The sequence below is a fragment of the Tenrec ecaudatus genome, chromosome 1 (assembly GCF_050624435.1).
Source record: "Tenrec ecaudatus isolate mTenEca1 chromosome 1, mTenEca1.hap1, whole genome shotgun sequence".
NCBI classification, from domain to species: domain Eukaryota; kingdom Metazoa; phylum Chordata; class Mammalia; order Afrosoricida; family Tenrecidae; genus Tenrec; species Tenrec ecaudatus.
This window is the reverse complement of record NC_134530.1, coordinates 220,155,780-220,179,134: the sequence shown is the minus strand read 5'-3', so window position 1 is coordinate 220,179,134 and position 23,355 is coordinate 220,155,780. Positions and strand designations below refer to the sequence as shown.

The 23,355-nt window shown below is 43.9% G+C and overlaps 1 protein-coding gene and 1 non-coding gene across 6 annotated transcripts in view; both read right to left on the bottom strand.

Annotated features, from left to right (window-relative positions):
• The window catches only part of PPP1R12B (protein phosphatase 1 regulatory subunit 12B), a 261,922-nt gene that overhangs the window by 65,095 nt on the left and 173,472 nt on the right, over window positions 1–23,355 (bottom strand). The window lies entirely within an intron of this gene.
• Window positions 12,420–12,561, bottom strand: LOC142438107 (U4 spliceosomal RNA). Its single transcript, XR_012782550.1, has one exon. It is a non-coding gene; the product is annotated as a U4 spliceosomal RNA (small nuclear RNA).

Here is a 23,355-nt window from a genome sequence, read left to right as displayed (position 1 = left end):
TTTTTAATCTTTTATTGGGGCCTCGTACAACTCTTACCACAATCCATACATTTGTTGCCACCATAATCATTCTCAATACATTTTCTTTCTACTTGAGCCCTTAGTATCAGCTCCTCACTTTCCCCCCCCTCTCCTACACTCCCTTCTTCATGAACCCTTGATAATTTATAAATTATCATTATTTTTTCATGTCTTACACTAACCAATGTCTCCCTTCACCCACTTTTCTGTTGTTTGTCCCCAGGGGAGAGGGTTTATATGTAGATCCTTGTGATTGGTGTCCCCTTTCTCCCCCACCTTCCCCTTCCCCTCCTGGTATTGCTACTCTCATTATTGGTCCTGAGGGGTTTATCTGTCCCGGATTCCCTGTGTTTCCAGCTCTGATCTGTACCAGTGTACATGATCTGGTCTGGCTGGATTTGTAAGGTAGAATTGGGATCATGATAGTGGGAGGGATGAAGCATTAAAGAACTAGAGGGAAGTTGTTTGTTTCATCGTTGCTACACTATACCCAGACTGGCTTGTCTCCTCCCCGCAACCCTTCTGTAAGAGGATGTCCTGTTGCCTACAGGTGGGCTTTGGATCGCCAGTCAACACTCCCTCTCATTCACAATGATATGATTTTTTGTTCTTTGATGCCTGATACCTCGTGATCACAGGCTGGTGTGCTTCTTCTATGTGGGCTTTGCTGATTCTCAGTTAGGTGGCCACTTGTTTATCTTCAAACCTTTAAGACCCCAGATGCTATACCTTTTGATAGACAGGCACCATCAGCTTTCTTCATCACATTTGCTTATACACCCATTTTGTCTTCAGTGATTGTGTCGGGAAGATGAGCATCATGGAATGCCAGTTTAATAGAACAAAATGTTCTTGTGTTGAGGGAGTACTTGAGTAGAGGTCCAATGTTCATCTGCAACCTTAATACTAAACCTATGAATATGGGCACATAGATTATTTCCTCATCGTCATATATAAATATATTTACACATGTAAATGTCTATATTTAGAACCTCTATAAATGTCCTTTGCTTCCTAGTTCTTTCCTCTATTTCCTTTTACTTCCTCTTGTCCCACTATCACGGTCAGCCCTCATTTGGGTTTCAGTAATTCCTCTCGGTTACATTGCCATTGATCCAAGCCCTACCAGGCCTCCTACACCATCCTCACCATCGATTTTGGGTCACTTGTTGTTCCCTTGTCCCTGGGACTTTAAAAATTTTTTTAATGGGCATGAGCATGATCTTTTCCAGTCTATATGGCCAGGTAGGTGTCTTCCAAATTCCCTAGCCTAGATGGGTAAGTGTCTCTGGCATTGCATCTGTTTGTTGAAATATCTCAGTTGGTACTCCATCCATTCCTGGAGCTTGTTTCCTAGAGATAAGTTTCCTAAGATAGGAAACTAGAGCAACACGAGGCTTCTGATAGTATTAATTAACATGTACAGCAGTATAATATGCCACGGACAGTTCACTGTATTCTCATCTGAAAGGGGCATTATCTTTTCAGAATCTCTGGTTAGTTAAAAACCCCATACTTTATTATATTTTTAACTTCTAGTTTTGAATTCTTGTGCTATTGAATAGTCTCCCTTATGCTTGTCAACCAGTTGCCTGTCTTAAAATAGGCGGCTACTGTTAGGTGCCACTGACCTGGCTCCGATCCACAGCAACCTGATGCACACAGAACGAAGCACTGCTTGGGCATAGTGCAATAATCATTACTATCTAAATTAGACTTATCTCTTGAAGTCCAATGGTAGTTGCTGGTAAAACAAGCCAACAAACTAACTAAAAGCAAAAAGAAAACAACGCAACACTTTTAAGGAGTAAACCATGAAAGAAACTTGAAGGCACTCACCTAAAAACATAGCTGGAAGAAGCCCATTAGAGTAAGTCTAATACAACACACGGTTTTCATCCGTGGCAAGGTGGGAAGCTAGAAATATCAGTTCTTGGCTTTTTCTCGATGCTCACCTTTTACATGATTTTGTACTGCTTTTCTGGAGTGGTGGTTTAATTGGAGAGGAAGAAAAGCTGCTGGGAAAGGTTCCCATAATTACTTTTCTAATTTTTTCTTTTAGGAAGCTAGTTAAAATGATGCCAAGACTTCTGAGCAGGCTTATCTACAATTGTCCTCTCTGGAAACGTCTATCGCTAAGATTACCTGGGAGTGGTGCAGTAGCAGATCCTAGTGAATCCTGAATTAGGCTGTTTCTCTGAAAGTCTCTGTAGACAAGGAGCTCTGTGAATACGGAAGCATGGCTGGACAAAACTAGGGAGGTCTAGGCGGCATTATACTAATGAGAAATTGTTAATGATCAACAATCACCTCTCACGAATTCAATAACTAACTCTGTTCGTAGTTGTTGGCATAACATGTGGAGAATACTTCCCTGAGGTAGAAGTATGTTAGTTCTCCATTCCTTCAAAGCAGGTTTGCAGGAAAAGGCAAAAATATTCATTCTGCATCTATTCTCAATGAGAAAGCAGCAGTGTGGCGGGAGGCTTGCTCGTGGAAAAACAATTCAGAGCAAAGCCTGGAATAAAACAGTTTCGGTAATTGTCTAAATTATACCATGATTAGATTTTTGAACTCTTCAAAGCCCTTATGAGATTTCCCCCTCTTCCTTTTTATGGCAAGTGATCTTAGAGCTCTGTTACAAAGCAAATGGCCTCTTACCAAGGGCTATTCACCCCTAGAACCACTCCATGAAAAGGATTACAAGAAGATGGCATCCTTTGATGGGCCCATTCAAACTCTCTCTAAATTAGGAACCTCTCTAAATTGCTGCCCTGGTGGCAGAGTGGTTACAAGTGGGGCTGATAACTACAAGATCAGCAGTTCAAAACCACTGAAGGTGAGCCTTTCTACCCCTGTAAAGAGTTCATCTCGGAAAGTCACAGAGGCGGTTCTCTGTGGGTCGCGATGAGTTGGAATTGATTTGATGACAGTGAGTTTCTGTATTGCTAAAGGAGCCCTGGTGGGGGTGAGGATAAACATGGGGCTGCTAACCGCAAGGTCCCAGTTTCAAACCTACCAGTCGGTTCTCCAGGAGGAAGTTGGTCTGTACCCATAAAAATTCCATCTCCAAGACCCTATAAAGGGTCAGTAAAAGTGGGCATTGACTCCATGGTAGTGGGTCTCTGTGCTCTTGTTCCTAGATTGCTAAATCACTTGGGCAAAATTTCAGGGCACTGTGGTAGTTAGAATTCGTCTTCGCAGAACCTTAGCACTTTCTCTTCTTTTGGTAACAGAACTCCTGTTTCTTGTGAGGAGCCTGTTCCATGTCGCTGATGTTTTCCTCACCCCGCTGCCCTACGTGGGGTCGGCTGGAACTGCTGCTGCTGTTCCTCTTCACCGCAACTGTCACCGTCGGGAGCTTCACCGGGGCCCAGGGCTAAGATTTCCTGGGCATGTATTATGTGCAAGACACTATTCCGCCCACGTTCTATGTGCTTTTTGGAAATGGCATTCTTATTTCTTCCATTCTACAACTGAGGTCCCTGAGGTCTGGAAAGATTGTGGATTTGTAAAATAAGTGGGAGAGCAGGGATCTGAATGCAAATAGCTTGGCTCCACAGTTCAGGCTCTCCACCTATGCTCCCCTGCCTCCGACTCGGTCTCCTCAATCTCTGGCCACACACCGTGAACGCGTCCAGGAAGCTGACCTGACTGGCTCAGTAGCCCACTGTGAGATGTGATGCGATGCATGGACACCAGGCCAGAGGAGGTCCTCTGAGGACACACAGAAGGCAGAGCTCTGATGACAGAGTTTCACCTCCTGGATTGAGCTATGCCTGAAGTCAGGCCGGGATCAAAATGCAGATTTCCCAGTTCATTAAGTCTTCTTTTCTTGAGCTGTAGGAAGTTGGGTGTCTGGCACTTGGAGACCTTGAAACTTTTTACTCTTTTGTTTGGTGGAACATAATTCCTTCCTGGCTCTTTCCCTACTTCTCAGACCGTCTTCTTGATCTCTTTCTGGGGTGTGGGTCTCCACTGCCTACCCCTTAGTTTGGGAGGGGGGAGAAGGAGGGCACATGGCATTGGAGCATTCTTTGTCACAGCAAGAGTCCTCTTTGGCCGCTCTGGGGAATGTGTTCCTCCTCCTGCCCGCCCTCCAGAGTGACTGTGTTCTAGGACTGCTACAACTACTAACTCACGTGCCCCACATCAGAATCCTGGGAAGGAGCAGGCTGGGAGCTCTACAAATTACCCTTGGACAGGGTATGCCTTTCAGAATCAGAACTGCCGTCAGTCAGTTGATAACCTCTACTTCTGTATGTCTGTCCCTGGGACTCCACGTATGTCAATCTATGTACCCAGCTGTCTGCAGAACATTTATTTTCCCATGTCTGATAGATAGCTCAAACACTGCACACCCAGAAGCCAAGCATTATGGTTTCTTCATCCCCAAATGCCCATCCTTCTGGTTCTTCAATCCATCAGTGGCATATAATCTACACAGGCATCATAAAGTGGAATATTAGTGCTTTTCATTTGGTAACAGACTGCTTATACAATACTAGGTATTCCGCTAGATTTCTTGGGATGAAATCACGAATAAGTAACAGGCCTTACCTTCAAGGAATTCAGTGTAATCACCAAACACAACATGATGATTCATGCTGCGTATAAATAATTAGGTCCAAGGTATCAAGGTATCAGGGGAAGCTAGTTTGGTCTGGAGAGGGGTCTGGTCTTGGAGGAGGTAGGACCTAATCTAAAATAGTAATATGCATCCAAAAATGGAGTTGGGAGGGAAAGAATCCGTGAAGAGAGAGAAAGAGCAGTCTAAGGAATGGAAATAACATTGCAAAAGCTCTAAGACAGGAGACGGGGTGGGGGTGGAGGCTTGAGGCATACCATTGTACTGCTTGTTTCCAGTTATTACTTAGCCAAAAACTGCTAATCACTTTAAATACATTATTGTGATTCCTTACACTGAATCTATGAGGCGTAGGGATCATAATCTAATTTCCACAGATTAAGTGTGCAGTTCAGAAAAGTTAAATTACTTTCCCCAAATCATACAGCTAATAAGATTTGGAGTCAGCTTTGAATGTAGGTCTTCTGGCTCCAAATCCAACATTGTTCCCACCAAACCGTGCAACCTCCCTCTCAGCCCCGGGACCCTTCTTTATGCTGCATCGTCACAGCAGTGACGGAACACAGCTGGCGGGGCTCACAGTTCTTACCGCTCTCTCCCAACCACAGGGCCCTGGATCATTATCTTCCTTCTGGATGCCTGTCCTTTCTAACTCTCCCTGCTCTCTGACACTGGAGGGGCTGTGGGTCACAATGAATCAGATCAGAGCTACCGCACTGTCCCAGCACCAGGCCCGTCGACTTGATGTTCTCCTGTTACAGTAGAAGGTATATTCCTGTTCTGGTTTTATCACTCTGTTTCAGTCTCGAGCCCATTGTCATTCTGTAATCACACTCTCCACTTGGGTGATTTCACCCAGTTCTCTGCCTCTGGCCACTTCCTTTAAGACAATGGCTTCCAAGTTTATATCTCCAGCTCTAATATCTCTCCTGACCACAATAATTCAGTTTAACTGTTTGCCTACACCACTGCTTAGATGCCGAATAGCAATAGCTCCTGCGCCATTAAATGGGAGCACGGCAAGGGGCCAGCGAGCCTAGTGGCACTCTCAGACAAGCAGCTGCAAGATCAAAGGTTCAAACCCACTAGCTGTTCCTTAGGCGAAAGATGAGGTTATCTGCTCCCTTAAGGACTTACAGCGTCAGAAGCCCCAAACGGGGTCATTATGAGGCACAACTGCCTCAATGATAATGGGCTTTGGGTTTGATGAGGGGCGGAGATATGTCTCTTGTACATTTCTATATTCCTAGTGCAGTGTCTGGCAAACAGTGGGTAAGAGATACGTATTTGTTGGTTGAACAAACATATACTGATCCTCAATAGAATCAGACTGGCCTATGGGCCTTTGAAAATTTAATATTCTGTGGGGTTGTTAACAAGGTTAGCGGTTTGAACCCACCAGCTGCTCTGTGGGAGAAAGACTATGCCTTCTACTCCGGTAAGGAGTTCTGAGCATCTCAGAACCCCACAGGGGCAGCCCTACTCTGTCCTGTAGAGTTGCTATGCGTCAGAAGTGACCCCAAGGCAGTGAGTTTGGTTTGGTGGGTGGCAGTTGGATGGTTTTATGTCAACTTGAATTGAGACGAAAGGGTTGGGGTGGAGTCCAAGTTGCCAACCGGTCACAGCGTGATGATGTATCTTGGGGATGTGTGGCCTTCATATAAGGGAAAAACAAAAATAATAAAAATGCAAAACAACAAAAAATGTGAAACAGGGAAGTTCCCTATCCGCCCCACCCCCTTTGTCTTCCTGCTTGCTGGAACTCTGCCTGCCCCCAGGGGCAGCTCCATGTGGGTCATCCCACCTTGAGAGCTGTAGCCACCCTGCCACGTTTCCACCAACACTGAATCCACATGACTCTGCACCCACCGGCCTGTGATCTTCCTGCAGCCTGCGTCAACTTTCTGTGTCATCAGTCTGCAGCTAAGGGAGTCTGAAAAGGCCGCAGCTTGCATCGGACTGATGGGCTTGAGTTGGACTTGGGTGGGGTGCCTTCTTGATATGAAATTACTTTGTGACGTCAAGTTCTTTCTTGTGCATAGCAGAGTGTCACTGCTTTGTGTCTCTAGACAACCCAGCCTAACAAAGTGTGCTGAATATACAATTCTGGAGGAGGGGAAAGAATAGGGGCCGGCAAGAGCTCCATTAACGTGCCACAGCCAATCCTCTTCTCTAAGGATGACCTACCCAGGATGTCAGCAATCACTAAATGCTGTTGCTCTAGAAACCGTGCTCATCAAACTTGCCTAATCAGAGTCACCTGGGAAGCTTTTATCATACAGGTTCCCAAGCCTTCTGCCCGCCACACCTCTCCAGTCCTACCTACTAGGTCAGAATCAACAGGGAAGAAGCCTGAGAATCTGTATCATAGCAAACAACTCAAGGGAGGAAGACTTGTAGAAGCTTTACTCAGTAGGCTGTTGTTGTTAGGTGCCACCAAGTTGGTTCTGACTCATGGTAACCCCATGGAAACACTGCCCAGTCCGGCACCCTCCCCACAACTCTCCTGACGTCTGAGCCCAGTGTTGCAGCCGCTGTGTCCATCCTTCTTGAGGGCCTTCCTCTTTTTGGCTGCCCCTCTACTTTAGCCAGCGTGATATTCTTCTCCAGGGACTGGTCTCCCCTAACAACGTGCTGAAAGTACTTATTAGGTTATCATCATCGAAAATGGTTTACCCAAACTTGCCCTTAGCTCTAGGTCATGGACTGTGGAAATGATTTAGAAGTTGCCCAAATAATATTTCATTAACTATAATCCAGATGTCCTAAGAGAGGCCTTCTCAAACAACATGCTGTACAGGAGTCTTCTTCTCTAGCAAAGTCTGGCTTTGTTTACTTAGGAAATTCATTCTGCCAGCCCATGCTCCAGTCCCACTTCAGACAGCCGTCTATGACAGCTGGATGCTAGCTAACGCCCATCACTTTTTTCTTAAAGATGTTAAAGAATCAGACCTTGAGCTTCTCTTTTCAAAATTCCACTCTTCTTATCGATTATTTGAAATAAGTCCAGAGCCAAAGCTCTGAAAACTTCTGTCACTCTCTCTACAAGCCCCTAAAAGTTCTTCCATCACATGTTCAGTCAGTAGTCTGAGAGTTGACAAGGCAAAAAGATTAATAAATCCCAAGACCTACTCCTGAAGAATTTAAATGACAACCAGCCATTAAAGTGAATGACAACAATTAACAAGTCTGTGACAGACACCCATGCAGGAATCTATGAGCATAAAGATAAGCTTAATGTTATTGGTTACTACCTACACAAAGCAGAATTTCTCAAGTGTCTTTGATCATATATTCCCAAAGTGCAATCTCAGCTAACTGCACAGTGAGGCCTTGGGGAGGTGAGGAGGGATAAGACCAGATGAGACAAACAGAGGGTGCACGGAAAAACCATTTTAGACATTCTCCTCAAGGGTAATGTGCGACACAGAACTGAGAAATGGCACAGAAGCAACTTCCCGGGCTCAGCACTCTGCCCTCATTCGGGAAGCGCCACCGCTTGCTTCCCACAGATGACTGACCCTCCGCCATGCTTTTCCAGGTGAAACGCACAGCGTTTCCAAACAGATGATCTCTCTTCCCTCCAGACCATTGATAAGACTAAAAAATCTAAGGAATTGAAAAGCGCTGAATTGCTGGAGAAGTGCTTAGGTGACAGGAAAACAGACATCTGGGGTCATGCTGATATCAGGCAACACCTTCTGAATCAGTAACTGAGAGCAGGGGCCTGTCGTTGTAAATAAAGTTTTACTGGAATACAGCCCTGACCATTTGTTCTCATAACATGGGTGGCTGCTGCCCCTGTATAACAGCAGCATTTGCACTACACCATATGGCCTGCAAAGCAGAAAGTATTTACTATCTGGGCCGTTTCAGAAATGGTTTCCTGGCCCCCTGATGTAAAGCATTATGTGCCAAAGATGAAGTCCCAGTGGGCCTTGCCATCCCCCAACACACCCCTCTGGAGAATATGCACTAACGTTCTCCTTCCTGGTGGGCCTCAGAGAGGCAGGGCTTTGGGCTCTCCGGAATAGCCAGCAAGAGCTCGTCCACAGTCCTGGAGAGTGAAAAGCTGGGCATTCATGCCTATGACTCACCAGTTTGGCATATGACTTGTGAAAGTCCCTCAATAACTAAGTATGATAGCATCTTAAAGTATAAAGTCTTTTATTTGGTGATATGCTACCCAAATATGTTACTTCAACCTTAAAATTCTATTACCTGAAAAAAAATGTTCTGAAACATAACAAGACATACATACACTGCCTTCCATGTGCGAGACCTGCGTTCCATTCCCAGCCACTGCACCTCTCTGTCAGTGGAAGCTTGAGTGTTGCTATGATGTTGAATAGGTCTCAGCAGAACTTCCAGACCAAGATCACTAGGAAGAAAGGCCTGGCGATCTACTTCTAGAAACCAATCCATGCTAACTCTATGGATCCCAATACCCTGATCCTCTACTAAGCACGGGGATGGGCAGTGTTTGGGTCCATTGTGCGTGGAGTCGCTATGAGTCGGGCTGACTGAACAGCAGCAAGGAACAACAACATGAAAGGAAAAACAACAGAAGCCCCAAGATCACAATTAATATTTTATTTTGAGGTAATAACTTGTCAGTGTTTTTTAAAAAATGTCCTTTCTTGCCTGAGTAGCCAATGACATTATCGTATATTAATACGCTACCCAGGAGTTCAGGTTGTAAGAAAAGGTAAACACATTTTTAAAGCATAAAAAGCACATGTTTAAAAACTGCACAGTCTGTTAAGGAACACGCGTGCAAGCGCTCATGGGCCCCAAGGCAAGGCTGGAAACAAAACCAGGGCATCCTCTAGGAACTCAGGTCACTAAAACGCTGCTCTCTGAGTCTTAAACTTGCTTGACTGAAAACACTGGTAGACTAGAAAACATTAAAACTGGTAGGTTGTAACATCTATCTTTACATTTTCACCTGAATGTCCCTTTCTTTCAGGTACCACCAAAACAATACTTTAAAAAGTAACATCTGCTAGTGCTTCAAGCTCAACATTTCTCCTGGAGCAATTCCATCAACACTCGATTTGCTCTAAAGGAACTGCAAATCCCACACTAAGTCTTCTCCTTCAATCATGGGGCCAGAACTCTGATATTAGCTAAGCCTAAGCCATGGTTAAGACTCTCCAGCCATGCTATCAACGGAAGAAATGTATACTTTTGTAACCAAGGTAACTCTGAGACTTTGACTGAAAAGGGAACAATGGTTCCTGGAGGCTCTCTATGATCAAAGCCATTGCAGTACTGTGTTGGTTGATAAAAGGGTGAAGCCAAGTGCTTGGAAGACAGCTTTAAGAAACTGTAATCATGGTAATGAGGGGGTCTCAGGAATGCTCAAGTTGAAAATGATCCTTTTCGTAATGCCATGAGATGGGCCTAGAGTTACCAGACGTTAACAGTAATTTCCTCTGGATGGCAATGGCTAGAGATAATTTTCCCCCCTTGTTCTTTATAGCAAAGAAATTCCTTCTTTATAAAAAGTATTTTCTAAAACTCCAACTTGTACCCCCAAATAAAATTCACAGACATAAAACCTGACTAAGATCATTTTAAAAATCAGTAAATATGAAGAGAGAAAAGGAAAGCAAATTGTAATAATGTATGTATTTCAATGTGTAAATGCTTCGGTCCAATGGCACTAGGAAGCAGAAGGGGTTGTCAGAGGGAGGGCCCATCACAGAGTCACTATGGGGGCAGAGATCAAAGGTCGATTTGTAGACTGAGTTATATGACGTAGTCATACAAACAGCACTGATATCAATGATGAATGAAACTAGGTATACTTTTTCTCCAATGTACATGGTGGTTGAACTTTCAGGGGGAAAAACGCATATGCAGAAAATCAAGTTTGGTTTTAGATTCAGGTAGTAGGTTTCAAATCTATGAGAGCTCAGTGAGACATCAAAAGCCAAAGGAAGATAGTTAGTAACTGTGACTATTACGTGCATGTCGGATACCACCCATCACTGTGACTTCCAAAAGTCCCCTATGTGCTTTTATTGCTCCCTCCAGAAATGCTACTGCTTTGAAGGAACCGCTGCTTTGTACTTAAAAAAAAAAAGAAATGTATTACATTTTATATTCATAAATTGTTTTTCAAGTAGAATTTCAAGCTCATCACTGTCCCTCTATCAAAGGAACTCAATGTCACAGGTCACGAATACAAACTAGACAGCTCAGCTACTATGTCTTTAAAGTAATGCTTTGGAGGCAGCTGGAAGCAAGAGCAAGAAGAAATTGGGGAAAAAAGGGTCAGGAGGTTAACTACACTATCCTTAGTTGATAAGCTTTCTGCGTCTGTGGATGAGACATTTGAGAGAAGCCCAGACAGATACCTTAAAGGTCTGTTTTTCAATTTTAACAAACATTTCTGGCTGAAGCAGAATTCACTGATGTAATGGGACAGTAGGTCCAAAAATTATAGCGTCTCAAAGGAATATATGTGAGCTTTGATTACTGAGATTTCCCAGGCAACAGCATGACCCAAAACTAATAGAGCCCTTAAAAGGCAGATTCTAAAAGAAACTGTGTTCTTCAGATGGCTTCACACAGCCTGGGCTAGCGCAGAGAACAAGCATGACCCTTATATAGAAAACTCCCAGAATCCACTGCAGCTGCGAAGCAAGAGCGAACGTAGCGCGAAAGGAAGGGTCCTTCCAGGACAAGGTGGGGCAATCACTCGAGAAGATTCGTTAGTACTCCTTGGACGAGAGGCAGCTTAGCACGCAGAGCTGGTTGGCTGCCACCTCTTTAGCGCCATCTCCTTTCTGGAGAATGCCCACTGTCCTCAATTGGACAAAACCAGGACACTTGCTTTTCTACATGGGAAGTGCCTGCCCAGCCTCAGAGGCTGGCCACCACACAGCTGTCAGAACAGCCATCAGGTGTGACACTATCCTACTAACAAACATTATCATGTTGTCCATTGCTCAAACTTCTCTTTAAAACCATGGCATTCTGGGGGCAAGGGAAGTGTTCTCTCTCTCTCTCTCTTCTTTACCTGCCTGAGGATAGATTGAGAGGTGAACACAAAATTCTCTATTTTTCTGTCCTTTCACCATTTAAAGCAAAATAAGTTTGTGGTTCCTGTAGGCTACCCTGTTAAAAATATGACTTTACCACATAAATAACTGATTCTGATAGCTCACCTACCACATCTTTAAACTTAGTTAAACTGCTGTTCCATCTCAACAGTGCAGTCTTGTCTGGGGCATACCTTACCATATTAGGCAATCAAGCACCAGAGAGAGAGGCTAGCAAAACAGACCCAAGCCGTTACCTAAAAGGAAAACGGCAACGTTTCCCCCATTGGTGGAGTGTGGACAGAAAACAGCTGGGTGCTCTCCAGCAGATCAAAGGGCTCTACAAAAGTAGAGTACTGTGTGAGGGGCATCAAGCAAACAGCCAGGAACAACGCTGCAGGGAAACAGGCACTAAGAAAAGGGTGGTTATCTGCCCAGAGGGAGCCGGTGGGGGGCGTGGAGGCCTGTGAAACTGGAATGCTCCGAAGCCCTGGCAGAGGGCCCTAAACGAGAGGGAATTCAGGCATCGAGATGGACACCTAGTCTACGAGACACTCTCTAAGTACTCGATCAGGCTCTCCAAGGATTCCAAGCAAAGCTCTATACATTTAGTCATTGGTCCCGCTTACATTCATTCTTTCCTCTTCAGCCACCCCTATGCAAACTTGTTCCCCAAATTCCTCAGGCATGTGCCAGAACACGGTGGCTTCAAAAAGTTTGTGGAAAACTTCCATTGTCTGTCTCTTTCTTGCTTTCTTTCTCCATAGAGACTGTCAAAAAATTGCCAATGCCGACTATATTTCAAGTTGTCACTGCGGGGTATTGGGAAAAGTTTTCAATGAGCAATAATCGCGTCTCACATAAACCTCGCTGGCTACAATATTGCCGCTGCACAAAGCTGCTTCCATCGTCGTTCAATTCCGTTTTCCCATGAACTTTCTGAAGCTCCCTAGTACATATAGGGGGAAATTATAGAAGAATCTGGGTGGTTTTCTGATTCTCCAGATAAACTGCTCTTTACAAACTGATAAACAACTAAAACCATATAATTCTAAAGTCAATAGAAATACTGCAGATAGCTTTATTTTCACCCAGACCTAGAAACCTATAGATTTGGAAATTAATGTGAATGGGTCTCAGTCACTTCTACCTATTGGAATGTACTACTATCACATTATCCCACTTGATGGGTGAGAACACCGAGGCACAGAGAGGTTGAGCAAATTTCCAAAGAAGGTAGGTGGCAAAGCTAGGGTTCGAACCCCAGGAGGCTAGTTCCTATGCCTACATTCAGAACCCCTATGCAGTATTTTGTCAAGACAGTGTAAGATATAATACAAAGACTCAACTGAAGGCATGTAACAGCCATGGGCTGGGAATACAGCTAGATGGTCCTGGCAAAATACCTAATGTCCCTAAGTCTTAGTCCTTCTTTAAAATGAGAAGGCCAACTAGATAGACTCGAACGTTTCTTTGAGTCCCAAGATCCAAAGGACATAATTTGCCATTCTAGCAACCACACAACACAATCAGGTTTTTATAATACAACTGTCCTAGAAATAAGTTTCTCCAAGAAAGTGTCTTTACTGACATGGAAGTGCTAGTTGTTCCAAGATGTAATAGAGCTGAAGAAATTATGCAAAACAAAGGGACCCAGAGGTGAATCCACTTAAAAAAAATCATTTGCAGGCATGGTCAATCAATAGAATCTCTCTGATGAAACAGAACAGTCTTCTGACACGCAGACTTCAAAGCACTCGTGACAAGATTTGAAGAGAGGGGCCGGGGTGAATTTATCAAACGATGTCAGATGTCTGGGACATCAGCTCTCCTGCACTAACTGCACAGCCGTTTTAAAAACAAGTCAAGCAGATGTCATGGGTAGCATGTCAACAACAACAAGACTACTGTGACTATCTGGTCTGCCATTGTCCTGGAAAAAGAGGAGTACTACTTATACCCTCAAGAGTGTTAGGACTCTACAATCTCCTTTGCAGGCTCTTCCCTGCTCACTTGAGCTTTGGAGTGCCCTGAGGGCTCTGTCCTTCAGCCTCTCCCCTGTCTACACCAATTTCCTTGGAGATCCTAAGCAGTCTCACGGCTTTAAACAAACTACATGCTTACCGAAACCCAGCTTTATACAGCCAGCTTCTTCAGTTCAAGCTTCTCCCTGGAACTCTAGACTCTTGCATTCGACCACCCTGCTGGCCTACCTTACTGAACACCCTACGCAGTGACTGCAACAGGGGCCCAACCATCACAATGTTGAGAATGGCGCAGGGCCGGGCAGTGGTTCATTCTGTGGTACAGAGTCGCTACGAGTCAGGACCAAATGGACAGCACCCAACATCACCACACAGGCGTTTCCATGACAATGTCAGTCAGATACAAAGGAGGAGTTGTTGTTAGCTGCCTTCCAGTCAGTCGTCTCTGACTCATGTTCTGGGCAGCACAAAGAAATGGTGCCAGGGGCTGTGCCACCTTCATGACCACTAGTACATTTGAGCCCGTTGTGGTTTGCGTGTCAATTCACCTCATTGAGTTTGTCTTATTTTGATGACCCCCTACTTTACCAAAGATGATGTCCTTTTCTAGCAAAGGGTCTTCCCTGATGATGCATTAAAATCAAGCCACCTAAAGTCTGGCCTTGCTCACTTACTCAGGTTTAACACTTCTGAAATCAAAACGAAGCCTGGTCTTCAATTTCTCCCAACATCTTCTCCATCTCAGTTAATGAAAATTTCATCCCCTCAGCTGCCTCAGGATAAATGTCTTGGTGTTAACCTTGGTCTCGGTTCTCTCACCCTATATAAATCCATCTGCAATCTTGTTAGTTCTAAATTCACAATATATCCTGAATTTGTTGTCAGTGTCTACATTGTCTGCTACCACCCTGGTCCAAAGCACCATCAATTTACCCCTGGCTTATGGCATTAGCCTCCTATGTGATGTCCCTGTTTCCACCCACACTTGCCTAGAACACATCTCAAAACAACAGCCAGGATGACCCTTTAAAATATAAGTATAATCATGCCACTCTTCTGCTCAACATTTTCCAGTGGCTACCCACTCATTCAAGCCTTGCTAGTGTAGTGATTACGTGTTGAGCTGCTATCCCCGAGGTCAGTAGTTTGAAACCTGAAACCACTAGCCAATCTGTAGAGAAAGATCAGCATAGTCTACCCTACCCTATAGGGTCACTCTGAGTTGGAACGGACTTGATGGTAGTGAGTTTGGTTTTGGAGTTTGACTAACATCAAATGCCAATGGTCTATTAGTCTATGCGCCTGTCCATTCTGCTCCAGTCCCATCTGTCTCCGCAGTGGTCCTCAGCTATGCCAGGTGCACTCCTGTAAAGGACCGCCGCAGCTGCTATTCCCTCTGGCTGTAACACTTCCCCAGACAGCCACGTGGCCCCACCTGACTTTAAAATCTAGGCTCAAAGGACACTTTCTCAATGAGGACTAGCCTGTCCATGCTTATCATGGCGTTCCCCTCCCATCTTTCTGCTTCTACTGTTTTTTTTTAGTTTCGTAGTTTTCCAAAGATCACTTGTAAGCATACTATATACTTTACACATTCATTATATTTACTCTCTACCTGCCCTACTAGAGTGTGCACTTCACAAGAGCAGGGCTGTACATCTGTTTTGTTCACTGTTGTATTCTCAGCATCTAGAAAAGTGCCTGACCATACCAGCCACCTACAAAAGGGCGTGTCAAAGGAATAAATGCAAGGAGCTTCTCAAGGGAAGGCAGGACGAAACGGGAATGGATTCAGTGGCCTGTACTATTAGAGGCATTTCTGAGAGCAGTGGTTCCCAAGGCAACTTTTCTTTGCTGTTACAACTTTGTCAGCAGATTAATGTTTTTCCTCTTTAATTTAGTTTGGAAACTTTACATTTAATTGATCACATCACTTGGAATACTTTCAACAGATCTCTCCTGGTACCAGCATGCCACTGGCCATCTACTGTCTTGATACCTATGGATCAGTGATTCCTTAGCAACACCTCCTTCACCAGAGCAGTGTGAGAGAGAATTAGTTCTCCCGATCCACTGATTCCATTCTGGCCTGGGGCAGGTACACTGCTAACTGTGGAGGTACAGTTTACACAATGCTGTTCAGAGTGAACGTTTCCTGATTGGCCTAAAAGGAACATGGAGTGTAGGATAGGAAAGAAAAGGGGGGTGGGGAGAACACTGTCCTAACAAAAGTATGGAACGATCCATCTATGTCAAGGGCAGCAGCAATGCAGATGCTCTGGCAGTGAATCTTGATACTTGGAGCAGGCCTTTCAGTTTCCTTCCAGAAGATATGCCTTTATTTATTTTTTTTTTTAACAATTTATTGGGGCTGATACAATTCTTTTCACAGTTCATACATATACATACATCAATTGTATAAAGCACATCTGTACAGTCTTTGCCCTAATCATTTTTTTCTCTTTTCTTCTTTTACATTTTATTAGGGACTCCAACAACTCTTACCACAATCCATACATATACATACATCAATTGTATAAAGCACATCCATACATTCCCTGCCCCAATCATTCTCAAGGCATTTGCTCTCCACTTAAGCCCCTTGCATCAGGTCCTCTTTTTTTTTCCCCCCCTCCCTCCCCTTTCCCCCCTCCCTCATATGCCCTTGGTAGTTTATACCTCGTTATTTTGTCATATCTTGCCCTATTCGGGGTCTCCCTTCCCCCCTTCTCTGCTGTCCCTCTCCCAGGGAAGAGGTCACATGTGGCTCCTTGTAATCAGTTCCCCCTTTCGAACCCACTCACCCTCCACTCTCCCAGCATCGTCCCTCACGCCCTTGGTCCTGAAGGTATCATCCACCCTGGATTCCCAAACCCAGGGACAAGGGAAAAACATGGGACCCCAAAGGGTAGAGAAGGGGGAGTGGCAGGCCTGATGGGAAATGATCAAGGGTAAGGTTGCTTAGAGAAGAGGTATACTCTAGCCCAGGTGGCGATGAAGCATGGTAGTAGGGCAGGAGGAAGGTCAAGGGAGATGGAGGAAAGAGCTAGGAGTCAAAGGGCATTCATGGAGGTCTAGACAAAGACATGTACATGCAAATATATATAGGAGGTTGGGGAAATAGATCTTTGTGTCGATATTTATAGGTCAAGTATTAAGGTGGCGGAAGGACCTTGGGCCTCTACTCAAACACTCCCTCTATGCATGAATACCTACTTTTATTAAATTGGAACTCTATGATGTTCACTCTCCCAACACAACGGCTGGAGCCAAAGTGGGTGAACAAGTAAATGTGGTGAAGAAAGCTGATGGTGCCCGGCTATCAAAAGAGATAGTGGCTGGGGTCTTAAAGGCTTGAAGATAAACAAGCGGCCATCTAGCTCAGAAGCAACAAAGTCCACATGGAAGAACACACCAGCCTGTGTGATCGAGTGGTCCCAAAGGGATCAGTTACCAGGCATCAAAGAACAAAAAATCATATCATTGACTGCACACCTCCATGATAGGATCGCTGAAGACAAATGGGTGCACAAGCAAATGTGGTGAAGAAAGCTGATGGTGCCCGGCTATCAAAAGAGATAGTGTCTGGGGTCTTAAAGGCTTGAAGGTGAACAAGCGGCCATCTAGCTCAGAAACAAATAAGCCCACATGGAAGAAGCACACCGGCCAGTGCGATCACGAGGTGCCCAAGGGACCAGATATAAGGCATCATGCAAAAAAAAAAAAGATATAAGTGTGTGTATGTATGTGTATATATGTGTATATGTATATATGTATGTGTATATATATATTATATTAAATGAAGGGGGAAGTGCAGAGTGGAGACCCAAGGCCCAAGTGTCGGCCAATGGAGATCCCCTCATAGAGGGGCTTAGGAGAGGAGATGGGTTAATTAGGGTGTGAGGTAGTATCGATGAAGAACACAGATATACCTTTAATCACAGAGGTGAGGCACTGATAGCAAGTCAGTTTGAAAAGGTAACCTGCTGAGTGAAAAACTAAAAAACCCAACTGGGTAAACAGGGACTGGAAAAGGATGTAAGCCCTAAGGAGTCTGCTTCACGAGGATCACATAAAATCCCCTCATACAGGGTACCTACTGGGTGCTCATCTAAACACGTCCTTGCTTCTCTAGGCCTCAGTTTCCTTAACTGTAAAATGTGGTTCCTACATCCAATTATCTTTAAATTCCCTTCCAATTCTAAGAAGCCAAACATTGGGAGGCATGTAATTTCACTACACTGAGCTGGGTTCTTCAAAGATTCCTTTTAAGAGCAAGCACTTTCCCTTAGCTTAGCCACGGTCACCATCTTTTCCTTGGCCCACTGGTGCCCTCTAGTGATAAGTTCAATTAAAAGGTAGCACTGGTCTGAGAAACAGCCAGTTCCAAAGGAGAAATTCCTTGATATAAGGAACAACAACAAGGCTTGGAGGTAAACAAGCGGCTATCTAGCTCAGAAGCAACAAAGCCCACATGGAAGAAGCACACCAGCCTGCATGATCACAAGGTGTCGAAGGGATCAGTTATCAGGCACCAAAGAACAAAAAGTCATATCATTGTGTGCTCACCTCCCTGATAGGATCGCTGAAGACAAATGGGTGCATAAGCAAATGTGGTGAAGAAAGCGGATGGTACCTGCCTATCAAAAGATACAGTGTCTGGGGTCTTAAAGGCTTGAAGGTAAACAAGCAGTCATCTATCTCAGAAACAATAAAGAAGCCCACATGGAAGAAGCACATAAGCCTGTGTGATCATGAGGTGTCGAAGGGATTAGGTATCAGGCATCATCAGAACAAAAAATCATATCACTGTGAATGAGGGGGGGAGTGCAGGGTGGAAACCCAAACCCATTTGTAGGCCACTGGACATCCCCTTACAGAAGGGTCTTGGGGAGGAGATGAGCCAGTCGGGGTGCGATGTAGCAACAATGAAACATACAACTTTCCTCTAGTTCCTAAGTGCTTCCTCCACCCCCCTCCCCATCATGATCCCAATCCTACCTTACAAATCTGACTAGACCAGAGGATGTACACTGGTACAGATAGGAACTGGAAACACAGGGGATCCAGGGCAGATGATCCCTTCAGGACCAGTAGTGTGAGTGGCCATACTGGGTGGAGGGAGGGGAGGGTGGAAAGAGGGAACTGATTACAAGGATCTACATATAACCTCCTCCCTGAGGGACGGACAACAGAAAAGTGGGTGAAGGGAGACGTCAAACAGTGCAAGATAAGACAAAATAATAATTTATAAATTATCAAGGGTTCATGAGGGAGGGGGGAGCGGGGAGGGAGGGGGAAAATGAGGACCTGATGCCAAGGGCTTAGGTGGAGAACAAATGTTTTGAGAATGATGAGGGCAATGAATGTACAAATATGCTTTACACAATTGATGTAAGTATGGATTGTGATAAGAGTTGTATGAGCCCCTAATAAAATGATTTTTTAAAAAGGAAGGATAACAGAATATAGTAAACAAAGCTCCTGTTATAAAAAGAGAAGACAAGCAAAATTATGTGGGTGAAAAAAGATAAGAACTGGCCACCACCTTCAGCACTGTGCCCATGACTGTGCCTTCCAGAGTAAACATTCTGTGCAATTAATCATTAGCAAAACAAACAAATAAACAAAACACACATCACATCACATTCGTGAATATAAACCCATTTCCAGATACGGATGGAATAATCCGCTTCCTCATAATAGGATTCAGAGTAGGTTTCTTTTTCACTTATCAAGACAAAGACTCTGTGAAGACATCCAGAGATTATCTGTCACTTATCTAAAGAGGATGATTAAACAGAACTGCTTTGAACACACCTGTCAAAGAGGTGCTAAGACTCTGAGTCATACATTCACTGTCATTCTCACTGGTTTCCGGATTCACCCGGAAAGCCTTGATTTGTCAGAAATGAAGCACGACACTATCGTGGGTTTTGGAAAGTCCCTAGGCTTCAAAGCATCATTGCTCAGGGTCACTGGCAAAGTGTTTTCTCATGATCACACCCTCTCTTGATACAAATGACTATGGGCCCCTCTGGCCATAAATCCTACCTGCAATAAAATGTTGGCTACATTTTCCAGCTTAACATTAAATTAAATTAGAATTTTGAATGGACTTCAACGATTTAACAGATAATTAGGTGAAGCCATAGAAAGGTCCTAACCATGCTGTTGCAGCACATGGGAGGAAGCTTATAATCTTCTTTGAACATCTTTACGAAAAGATGTTTTGGGATCATTTTAGCACTAACGCTAACTATAGGTAACAGGCCAGAAATAATACCCACTGGAGTTTCCTTTCTACTCTTAAAATACTATGACTGGTCACATGAGGTTCAGGAGGAGGCAGCGATAATCTGTGGCACACCTCTTGGGACGGGAGTGACTGGAAAGAAGCACGAGAGAACTTTCTCTGGGGACAGAAAAGTCTTGTCTCTTGATTCGGGTGGTGATCAGACGCACGGGCACCGTTGCCGATGGGTTAGTTCGGACACACTGTGATCTTGAGCAGAACAGCACGGGACACTGCCCGACCCTGTGCCACCGCACAACTGTTCTGCTGAGCTCAGTGCTGAAGCCAGGCATAGGTTCACCTTCCTGAGGGCGTGCCTCTCTCTCACGGACCTTCTGCCTTACCAAGCGGATGGACAGGACTGTCAAATTCTGTAACTTGGTACATGTAAGATCTGTACGCTGTATCGATTATAAATTTTATCTTGGCTTTAAAAACTCTATTTCATGCTTTATAAAATTGATGTATGTACATGTATGAACTGTGAAAAGAATTGTATCAGCCCCAATAAATTGTTAAAATAAATAAATAAATAAATAAATTAAAAAACTCTATTTCAGGGTCTTCAAAGAATTAACTCTTAAGAGCGAGGCAAGGGAAGGAGGCTGACATGACCACAACAGCAGATAATTGTACAACTCTCCTTGGTATGATTAAATTGTATGACATCTGGATAAAGTGCTAATAAAACTGGTTAAAAAAAGAATCTAATAACCAAAATACATAAAATTTTGATATCTTAACAACAAAGAGACAGCTAATCCAATCATAAAATAACAAAGGACTTGAAGAGACACTTCACCAAAGAGGGCATTCAAATGGCATCAAACCCATGAAAACGTGCTCAGGGTTATTAGCCATCATTTGTATCAGAGATATGCAAATAAAAACGAGATAGCAAGGGTTCATGGGGAGGGAAGGGGAGCAGGGAGGGAGGAGAAAAATGAGGAGCTGATACCAAGGGCTCAAGTAGAAAGCAAATATTTTGAGAATGACGATGGCAACAAATGTACAAAAGTGCTTGACACAATGATGGATGTATGGAATGGGGTAAGAGTTGTATGAGCCCCCAATAAAATGATTTTTAAAAGCCACACACATACACATACAATGAGATACCATTTTACTCCCACTGGGACTGCTAGGACAAAAACAAAATAAACAGAAAATGACAGCTGTTGGAGGAACAAGGGGACATTTGAACCCTTTCCGACTGCTGATGTGCATTCAAAATGGTAAAGCCATGGTAGAAAACGGTGTGTCAAAATACCAAAAAGGGAACGATCACAAAGGGCAGCAAGTCCACTCATAATTACATAGCCCAAAGGAAGCAGAGATTCAGAGACTGGTATATTTGAGTTCATGGCACGAGTCACAAAAGCCAGACGTGTAATTACCTAGATGCTCATCATCAGATGAAAACACAATGTGGTACACGCATACAATGAAATACTACACAGGCAACAGGAGAAATGAAATTCTGACACTTGCTATGAAACAGACAGAGCTGGGAGAACATTATGCTGAGTTACATAAGCCAATCACAAAATGTCAACTAACATCTTACCTTACTTATATAAGAAGACAAAAAAGGACAAATGTATAGAAACCAAAGTTTATTAGTGATTACTAGGGACAGAAGGAAGGGTGATGCAAATATTCCATTTTTATTCCTCCCCTTACTATTAGGGTCTTAGTTTTACCTCCTTAATCTTGATAGACCTGTGTATGTTTATTTGTATAATTAAGATCATTCGATGCATGAAATCCAAGATCGATAAACCCTTGAGAAATAGTAATGGAGCAATGATTCCCTGAGGCTATGGGAGGCGGGGAGGGCTGACAGCAATGAGGACTACTTAACCCCACTGGAGGGGAATGAATGAATAACAGAATAAGAGGTGAACTGACACATTGGATGACATAAGATATGGAAAAAATGGATCTATAATATAACATGGGGGTAAGGTGAGGGAGGGAGGGGAGAAAGGGGAGCTGGTATCAAAGAGTTCAAGAAGAAAGAAAATGTTTTGAAACTGATGGTGGTAGCAGTTGTATAATTATGCTTGATCTAATTGAGCTATGGATTGTTATAATATCTGTAAGAGCTCTCAAAAATCCCATTTATGGAGGGTAAAGTTACTCAGGTGATTATTGGAATTGCGATCAGTCCATCGTACAACTTTAAAAGTTGAGCTGGCAAAGGCTGTGAGATACCTTCACAACAAGGGCAGAAAGGGAGTAGCTACCGAGGCTGCCATGTACAACCCTTGAGAGACATAGTCCTTTGCTTTAGAAGCTTAGGGTCATGGTTTCACGGGACCTCCTAGTTAAGCAGCCTAATAATATGTTTACTGCTTCTGCTCTACTTCCTACTGTGATGTGTACTGCCTGGGGTTTGTCAAAACTTGCCAGGAGCCATCGAAAGCAAAACCCTTAGTCTTCATTCACTGAGAACAACCGAGAAAGAGGGAACGTCGGGGAAGGAGGAGGACATTGACTTTGTGGCTAACTGCCTCCATGAACAGCTTCCTCCTCTTCTAGGAAATCAGAACTGGACGGTGTCCAGATAACATTGAACATTTTGATCAAAGATTCCATAGAAGAATTCTGATCAAAAGGGAGGAAATGTAGAACAGATTTTCAGGGTCACAGTCTTCAGACATCCTGGTGCCATGAAAGTTGGATAAACTCCAGAGAGAATTGCCTGTCTTTTAAAAACCAAAAAATAATGTAACTTAACTAGTAAAAAATGTCTACCGCAAGCATTAAGCTCCTTTAAGAGCTCTCTCTACAGTATTAAATTGACAACATCAAGATTACACAGGATCCTCGGTAGTGGGCAGTGCTTTTATGTAAATGGGGGAAGTGCGACTCTGACAAAGCGGGTGAGAATGGGCCCACAACTCTCAAGATGTCATCAGCAGCACTGAACTAGACACGTACACACTGCTGGGCTGCTGGCCACTGTGCTGTGCATATGCTCAACAATGGCAACCAGATTCAAGACCTCTCAAAGGAAACATAACTGTCCTGAGAAGAAGCATTTAATACCTATAGGGCTCACAAAGGCCATCTTTCCCACCCCCTGCATAATTCCCAGTAGAGATGAACATGTTGTCTCAATTCATTCAGTCAGATCTAATTCCCTGCCCCCTGCAAAATAATAAGAAAACTAGCAACCCTCTTTCTTCTTTAAGCGGCTTACATGAACCTGGAGTATCTTCAGGAAGGCTGGGCCCAGTAGGATGGCAGGCCTCAAGGGGTCTGAGTCATTTAAGAGACCAGGCATTCTACCTTAATTTCAAAGTCAACTATAAATGACTTTTGGAACTGTCTGATGTTTTACATTCTCCCCATTTATGCTCCTCTCTATTAGTGTAGCTCCATCAGGGACATAGTATCTCGCTTCAA